Here is a 9,301-nt window from a genome sequence, read left to right as displayed (position 1 = left end):
TACACTGGGTTTCTCTGGATGGTAGAATTACAAGTAAATTTCTCTTCCTTGCTTTCTCTCTCTCTTTCAAAACTTGTTCAATGAAAGTTTGATTGTGTAATTTAAAAATAAAATCTAAAAAACTAATTGAGTGTATTTTTAAAAATAAATTATATAGCATAAGTCAGAAAAAGACAAATACCATGTGATTTCACTCATCTGTGGAATTTAAGAAACAAGCGAGCAAAGGGAAAAGAAGATAGAGGCAAACCAAGAAACAGACTCTTAACTATAGGGAACAAACTGATGGTTACCAAAGGGGAAGTGAGTGGGGCAATGGTTAAACAGGTGATGGGGATTATGGAGTGTACGTGTTGTGACGAGCACTGAATGATGTATGGAAGTGATGAGTCATTGTATCGTATACCTGAAACTAATATTACACTGAAAGTTAACTACCTGAAATTTAAATAAAAACTTGAAAAATAAGCAAATGAATTATAACGGAAATTACTAGAGCAAACATTTAGGCAAAGGTTTACCAATGCCTTTTTACATAAACTTCTAGAACTTCTGGGAGATTTAACATAGAATCAACAAGTTCTTCATTGCTGGTCAAGTAAATATCACATTTGTTTGATAATTTTTGTTTATTTTCTGCCACCTGTGGCTATCCTAGGACTAGTGTGCTCCTGAGGAACACACTAACGGGAGCAAACTTCGTTCTTCACTCCATAGTGAGAGGCATTGCTGACCTTGTCTGCCCGTTTGAGTATGAATGGATCACCACTCTTCTACTATTCCTGAAGAGGGCTCTTTACTCAAATATATGAAAACAACAGCATTAATTATGAAGACCTAAACCCATTTTATAGAACAAACTGTAAACGGTGTGGCTAGGCAGGGCAAAATATCCCAAAGCCCTTCATAATGTCAGGTTCATAGTTAACCCTTAGTAACATTAACTGAATGAATGCTGAATGTATTTGTTCAAAGACAGGAATTTAAGGTGGAGGAAGACAGTGCATTTGGCAAATCTCAGATTCTACAAGCTCTGGGATATTTGTAACTTTACAAACCATATTTCAAGTTTTATGCTGGTGTGTGTGTGTATGTGTGTGTGTGTGTGTATGTGTGTGTGTGTATACGTGTATACATATATTCTGCATGGCTGGACAATCTAATGTCATTATTTCATCAAAAGGTTGAGGGGTCATATGCAAAATGCCTGGCAAATAGTAGGCATTTACTAAAGTGTGGCTATTTCAGTATGATAAATAGACACATAACTACAAATAATATGTGCACATCAGGCTGAGGTGTATTGTGTCAACCAACAATCTATCAGGATGTTGACAAGCCTAAACCAGGAGTAACAACCTTACCATCAGCCCAGGTCCTATTTGAATTCTTTCCTCTGTTAATAAACTGGCTTTGTGCCACCCTTTGATCTCCTTCCATATTCTCCATTACGGAGCAGGTATCTGATATTCCCTGTCCTGTGATCAAAAAGGCAGTAAAGTGTCACTGTTAGACATGGGAGCTCAGGCACCAAGTTTGAATTTCTACATGACTTTGAGTGAGTTATTTAATTTTTCCGAGCTTTTTCATCATCTATAAAATGAGGATAGTGATAACACCTCCTTCATAACTAGATGAGGATAAAATAAGTTAATGAAGGTAAATGGCTCAGAATAAGGTCTTAGAGAAGCACTTAATAGATGGAAGTTTTATTTATGCATTCAAAAAGTTGAAGTCTGCATACCAGACACTGTGCTCTGATGGGACAAGTCAGCAAAACCTCTCGCTCAGGAATAAAGAGCAAGGACTGTTCCTGTCAGCGTGCTCCTCAGGAGATGAAACCTAGGGCAGCCACACACAGCAGAAAGTGAACAGAAACCATCAAGTGAATGGGAATTTTACTTGACAAGTAACAGTCACCATCCCTGCTCTCACTGAGCTTACATCTAATAGGAGAGACACCGCTATGTCTGCAATCACAACATGGCATAATGGATGCAGAGATATGTGGGGTCAGAAGGAACATGTGACATTTTTCAAGGGGACTAGGGAAGGTTTCCAGGAATAAGTAACCTCTCAGTGGAAACCAGATGAAAAAGTGGAGGTGGGCCAGAGGGAAGAGTATGCCGGGCAAAGGTACAGAACAGTGCAAAGGCCCAGAGGTAGGAGCACAGCATATTTAAGAAACTGGAAGAAATGCAATTTCAACAAAATACAAAGTTTGAAGATGAGGAAACTTACTCTGTAAAGGAAATTTCTGACAGTTATCAGGGGTCACATCTCGAAGACTTTTCAAATTAGGTTTACATCTCCTCCTAAAAGAATGGCAGATTTAAAAGGGAGTTGATACAAATCACATTTGTGTTTTGACATTATCTCTCTTATTATAAAAGGGAACATGATTGTGAAGACCACTTAGGAGATTTTTGCAATAAAGTGGTCCAGTAAGCAGCCTGGATGAGAGTAGTGCTAATGGGAAATGACAGCTGCAGGCAGAGTCAAGTGATATGAGTGAGATGAAACCACAGGGGTTTACTTACTGTTTAGTTTGAGATATATTGAGCTTAAGATAGAGTGGCCAGTTTACTCAGTCCTGGTGTTACCCTGTTGACTTAGTGTAATTATTAAGCAGAGCACCTTGGTTGCATGTTGAAGTATCTTTAAGACCTCCAAGGGGAGAACGTGATGGGCAATTGAATAGTGCACCTTGTCCTTTGCAACAAGGTCAAGGCTGGCGATGGAGATTCAGGAATCATCAGTTTGTAAAGGGTCATTGTAGCCATGTGACTGGAGAAGAAGGAGAGATCGTAGTGGAAAGAAGTATCTTGAGGATCACCAAATTTCAAAGAAAAGCTTTGAACCACAGTTTGCCTACTAACTGCAAACAATCCTTGATCTACATGTCAATGCTCAAAGTTTAGCCCTAAGTACACAATTCACATCAAACACATTTCCATCGGTTTGATTCTGATTCTGTTTACTTTTTCATAAATCTGTGAAACTGCTCAGAAGCAACATAGCATAGTAAATTGGATTTTGGTATCAGATTCCGATCTTGACTGTGCCAGTTATTAACCATATAATATTTGGCAAATAACTTGATTTCTCTGAGTTTTGATTTTCTTACATATATAATGAAATGATAATATTTCCTCTAAATTATATAATTATATATATATACACACATATATATATGAAATAGTATACTTAAAGTATCTGATACCTAACAGACACGTTTTAAACAACACTAATTATCATCATGATTAGCATCACTATTAGTGTTCGGTGTGAGATGTACTCTTCTTCCAAACAGTTAAGCTGTACATGTGGTTACTAGAAAATGCCTTCTCTTATTCTTCTGGGATAATTTTCATATTTGTCGGTTTGAGTCGATAGTTGTTTGAAAGTTTGGCTTTTATCTTTTATATCACTGCCCCTTCCTCATTGATACTTGTAAAATCTTTATCCATCCTTTAAGGCTTTAAGGAAAATTATAAAATAATTTTCCATGACCCCTAACTAGAAAAGAACCCTCTCACCTTTGACAACTTATAACATCCTTTAGATTGTTTTCACATGGTACTTCTTTTGACCTTATATCACATTGGTAAGCTTAGGCGATTCTTCCAACATAGTTGACTTCTTGGATTCAAGAACTCATCTTTGTCACTCCTACAATACTCAGCACAGTGTCTGGCACAGAACAGAACCATTATAAGTATGAAATAAATGACAATCAATTAGACTGTTGAGGTCAACAGTGATACGTCCTTACTCATTCGTTTGACTCAAATACCCTTCTCATGTTTACATTTGTATTTTCTCTGATATTTAGAGTCTAGAAGCCCTGGGACAGATCTGAGAAGAGGATAATACTTCGGGTCTTGGGAGGAAGCTGATAAGTCTGGGTGTAAGTCCTGTGGCTTAAAACAAACTCCACAGAGCAGACATAACCAACATTCCTGTAGGATGAATGTCTTCAAAGTCCTCCAGCCCAGTTGGGTTCTCTTGTCCCTTTATATTTAATTACATTTAGCCCCATGTTGATCCCACCTATAGACAGCAACCAGAATTACCACTGCTGCCCGCCCCCCCCACCCAGTTCTCTAAGACTCCAGGAGTCTTAGATGTGAGTCTGCCAGGGGACTACCGCTTGCGTTTATTCTTGACATCTCTGGTTCTCATTTCCTGGTGCTGCTAAATTCTCTTTATGTGTTTTCTCTTCTCTCCTGTACATGCTGTCTCTTCCCTATCCTGAGCCCTATGTTGCATATCCCCCAATTACTTTTTCAAAGAGCCCCCAACACAAGTTTATATCAAGGAAGTTGAAATCAAACATGAAAAGGTCTTTTCAGCTCTATCAATACCACCTGATTCCTCACTGAGCCCTGACGAACCTCCTCTTTTCCTGTTCTCTCTCCCCTCTTCCTTTCTTATCTTTTCTTATCTAGCTCTGCCTCCTACATTCTCCTTCCTATTACTGATTTCAGGCAGAGCATATCATCTCTCCCCTTGTTTAATTTGAGCTTGTCTAAATTATGCTTTGGAAGGAGGAGGCCATCTTTCACATTTGCCCCCTCACCCTGCAAGAAGCTATCAAAGTATTTTCCTTCATTCCTTTATCAAAGGGATTTTTGCCTCTGGTTTTTAGGGGGAAAGATTTTTTTCCTTCCTTATACATGAAGAACAATGTGAGAGGGGTCCGAATCAGAAAAGGCAGGCAATCTGCCTGACAGACTTGAAAGGATAGTAGTGTCATGAGGCCAGTCAGCAAGGTGAAGTAATACAACAGTATGAGTCAAGCAGAGATAGAGCAAAGTCAGTTAAGGGTCATTTGGAAATACACTTCATAGAAACTGATGTTCCATTAACAGAATTTCTCCTTCTAAGGGACGGCTCTCGCTAGGTTAGGCATGGGTCCTTAAAACAGCTGAACTATGGCCCACGTACTCAAATAGATGATGCTACTTGAGGAAAACAATCATATTTTGACAGCATCTCCAAAAAATTGTAGAACCATAACTTGTATAAAAAAGAACACTTTCTAAATACTTTTTTTGTAATGACATATATTATCTCTGATGAGAAAATACTTCTGACCCCTCTTTTCCTGCCTGCTGTAGCAATGACGAGTTATGAGAAATAACAAAAGGGAGTCTTTAGCCTTATACCATCATCAGTGTCATTACTGGATATTCCCTTTCCTTTTTTTTTTTTAATTTTATTTATTTCTGAGAGAGAGAGAGAGACAGCATGAGCAACGGAGGGTAAAAGAGAGGGAGACACGGAATCTGAAACAGGCTTCAGGCTCTGAGCTAGCTGTTAGCACAGAGCCTGACATGGGGCTCGAACCCACGAACTATGAGGTCATGACCTGAGCTGAAGTTGGACACCCAACCGACTGAGCCACCCAGGCGCCCCTGGATATTCCCTTTTCTTTGCAAGGTTGAGAGATGATTCATTTTCATAGGAAATTTGGAAAAAATCCCCTACATGATCCAGAGATTTCATGTAATTCTTATGGACTGAATGTGCCCTCTCAAAATTCATGCATTGAAGCCCTACTCCCCAACGTGATATTTGGAGATGGGGTCTTTGGGAGATAATTAGGTTTAGACAAGTTTATGAGGGTAGGATATTCATCATGGGAATAGTGTCCTCATGAGAAAAGACACAAGAGAGCTTCGTTCTCTTTTTTTTTCTCTCTCTCTGCCATGTGAGGACATTGCAAGAAGACAGCCATCTGCAAGCCAGCAGGTAAGCCCTCACCCAAAACTGAAGCTTGGGCTTTCCAGACTCCAGAACAATGGGAAGATAAATTTCTATTTAAGCCACCAAAGTTAAGTTTTGTATGGTATTTTGAATGTCAGCCAGGGTAGACTAAGACAGACATACACACACACACACACACACACACACATACACACACACCTGTAAATATACATTCTTCTCATGGAAAATACATGGAATAAAAAAAACTAGAATTATTATCTATTGTTCTTAAGCAAATCACACTGCTTTTCAGAACATAGACTTTATATTTCTAAACAAGTCCTCTTTATTAAGGAAAATGTTTCTTGCTTTAGATGTTCTTAAAAAAGAAAAGGAACACACGTGATTCTAGTATTGTGTGGGAGATAAGAAGTTTGGAAGTGGATTGAACTGTGGCCCCCACAATTTCTATCGTGAGAAAAGTAATAAAATGGGCCAGAGCATAACTCCATTTCTATCTTAAATACCTCACAATCATTCTTGCATTGAATCAGTTTTGTCTCAAACAATGAATCTGTGGTCCACACCACCAAATTAGAAAGGCTAGCGCTCTTATGTAGGATTGTTCTGAATATAGAAGAGCCAATTTTTCAGCACTGAAAAAAATCAGTGGATCAAATATCTGGATTTTTTTTGTGGTGGTCTACATTTTTTTCCTTATTGCAATTCAAAACAAGAAATGATGGGATCCTCTTTCCAATAATGCAGTCTTCTTGATTTTGCCACATACTCTGCTTGATAGCCACTGGAACTTACTCTGAACTCTGCTTTCTCAGAGTCTCTGCTCTTGTGCCCAAGGGCTAAGCCCCAAGTCATGGCCTAGCCGTGTCTGAAACTTTAGAGTGTTCTTCTGCTTTGTTGATGTCTCCTTCCATCACTGGAAGTGTTTGTGACTCCTGATACTCAGCTGTGTGGCCCCCTCACATCACCAGTCAGTTACTTTATCTGAAATGAGTGAGAGACTTCACCTATTCAGACAGGATGGACTTCCTCTTTCTGTTACTTACTACACCCCCCAGTGATACTGGCTCTTAGTTTCCAGTGACACTGTCTTTAATTCATTTCTTCGCTGGAGATTCTTAAGACCAGCTTTGTAAGGAACCAGCCCTTAGGGTGCAGGTATCAATGGATAAGCAAATAAATGAAGAAATATGCAACAGACTGAGCTGAGTAAGACCTAAGTGGAAACGAAAAGTAAATATGGAAAAATGACCTGTTCATTCGCATACAGTATTTTTCAGCTGTTGTCCTGGTAACTGCGTACAGTCTAGTGCTAAAGAAACTACACAAGTTTCACATGAATTAAGTGGACAAAATGCTGTTCACCTATATGTCAACCGTCATATGTAACATTTTTTAAACAAAAATTTTTCATTAGAAAAAGAGCCTACTTTTCCTAAAAGATATATCACAAAATGCTAACACACTTTCTTTGATGTCATACAAGTATTCATGTACTTATTTGTCAATTATGCACAATGAAAAATAATTTGGGTAATTTTAGATCACTTGAGCAATTTTAGATCAGCAATTGAGCTGATGCAAAAGTGACACCATAAATGGAATGATAGCTGATCAGCTTTAAACATTCAGTTCTTGAGGTATTTTAATTTGGAGTAATTTCCATTATTTGACATTTTAAAATATAATATATCATTATTATTATCTTAAAGTACAAATTTGTATCATTCAAATTTGCATAAAATTCACTTTAATATATTTACTATTTCTGAAGTTCAAGAAATTGTTGTAAGCCAGGATTCTGTGATTTATAGTTTAGAATATTTATAACCCATAGCATAAATCAGTTTATTCCTCTAATTTTTATTGAATATGCATTATGTACTAGGTTATATTAAATGCCAAGAGAGATACATAGACTTCTAATTCATGCCTTGTCTGGGGAGAAACACTATCTAGTTGAGGAGAGAGATATATAAATGAACTGATAACCATTAAACGGGCCTGCTCTCATGAGTCAGAACTCTCATGAGTGTATTCAAATTGCAGGCCTAAGACTCAGATTTTACATGTTTTAAATGGATATAAAATCTCCCATAATTAGGGATGCCTGGGTCATGATCTTGCGGTCCATGGGTTGGAGCCCCGCATTTAGCTCTGTGCTGACAGCTCAGAGCCTGGAGCCTACTTTTGAGTCAGTGTCTCCCTCTCTCTCTGCCCTTACCCTGCTCATGCTCTGTCTCTCCCTGTCTCTCAAAAATAAATAAACGTTTAAAAAAATTCTAAATAAATAAATAAGTAAATAAAATCTACCACAATTATAACAAAATGTGAATGCTATAATAATTTAAGTTCAAAGAGTGAAGGGGCATCAGGGAAGGAAGTGACTAACTTAATGCAAGGAAGTTTCCACAAAGAAGGTGATCCTGGAGTTGAATTAAACAGATAAAGAAGAGAGAGAAAGACATCCCCAGTAGAAGGAAAAAGCATGCATAAAAAAGTATGGTGTGTTAAGGAATAATATGAATTTCAAACAGATTAGAATCTTGAAGGGAGGGGAGAGTTGGTAGCTCAGTTGGTTAAGCATCTGACTTTTGATCTTGGCTCAGGTCGTGATCTCATGGTTCATGGGATTGAGCTCTGCAACGGGCTCAGCGCTGATAGTATGGAACCTGCTTAAGATTCTCTCTCTCCCTCTCTCTCTCTCTGCCCCTTCCTGCTCTCTCTAAATAAATAATTAAACTTTAAAAAAAAATAAAAAGAATCTTGAAGGGAACATGAAAAAGAGTTGGGAAAGCAAAAAAAGATGTAGGTGAGAAGGATGGGTAGAAATTGTGTGATTCCAGGTGTAATGTCCATATATACCACACAACCGGTATAACACAATGGTCATTACACTGTCAGCCACCCCTTCGGAAACCAAATTCCTAAAATGTTAACAATAGTGATAAATAAAATAAAATAAAAATAACTAGGCCCATGCTGTTCAACTCCAGGTGAATCCCTTCATATTATATTCCATATTAATGATGTCCTCTGGGTTTACGCAACACCAGCACTGGCCCATGTGAAGTATGCTAATTTATCACTTAAGATTTAGAGTAATGAATAGAGAAGTGATACTTACATATATGTTTATTGTCCAGTCGGTGCACATGAAATTTATTCCTAATGTCCAGAGAGCCTATCTTCCTGTTCAGATCCAGATACCATCTCTTTATTGGCACTATCTTCTTTAAAGTCAAATACATCTCATTCTTCACTAATTTTATATCTACCACCTCAAGAAAAAAGTAGCAATGTTGTTATTTTTCGTAATGTGATGGCTCCTTGGAGCCCATTTGTATTGAAATCTTCTTGCCTCTATAGTTCTCAATTGCCATTTATTTAATGTGATGTTGGTTACATCGTTATTCATGGTGATGCATCATTCATCATGTCACCGTCAATTCTGGTTTCCAATGATTCTCTTAAATGTTATTATTGTACTTCATTGATGATAACCACAAATGCAAGTGTCTGGTCATCATAAATTGGTCATTATGACTTTCTTAACATAAACATAGAT

The sequence above is a fragment of the Hyaena hyaena genome, unplaced genomic scaffold (assembly GCF_003009895.1).
Source record: "Hyaena hyaena isolate Hyena2069 unplaced genomic scaffold, ASM300989v1 scaffold_54, whole genome shotgun sequence".
NCBI lineage: Eukaryota > Metazoa > Chordata > Mammalia > Carnivora > Hyaenidae > Hyaena > Hyaena hyaena.
This window is presented reverse-complemented; position numbering follows the sequence as displayed.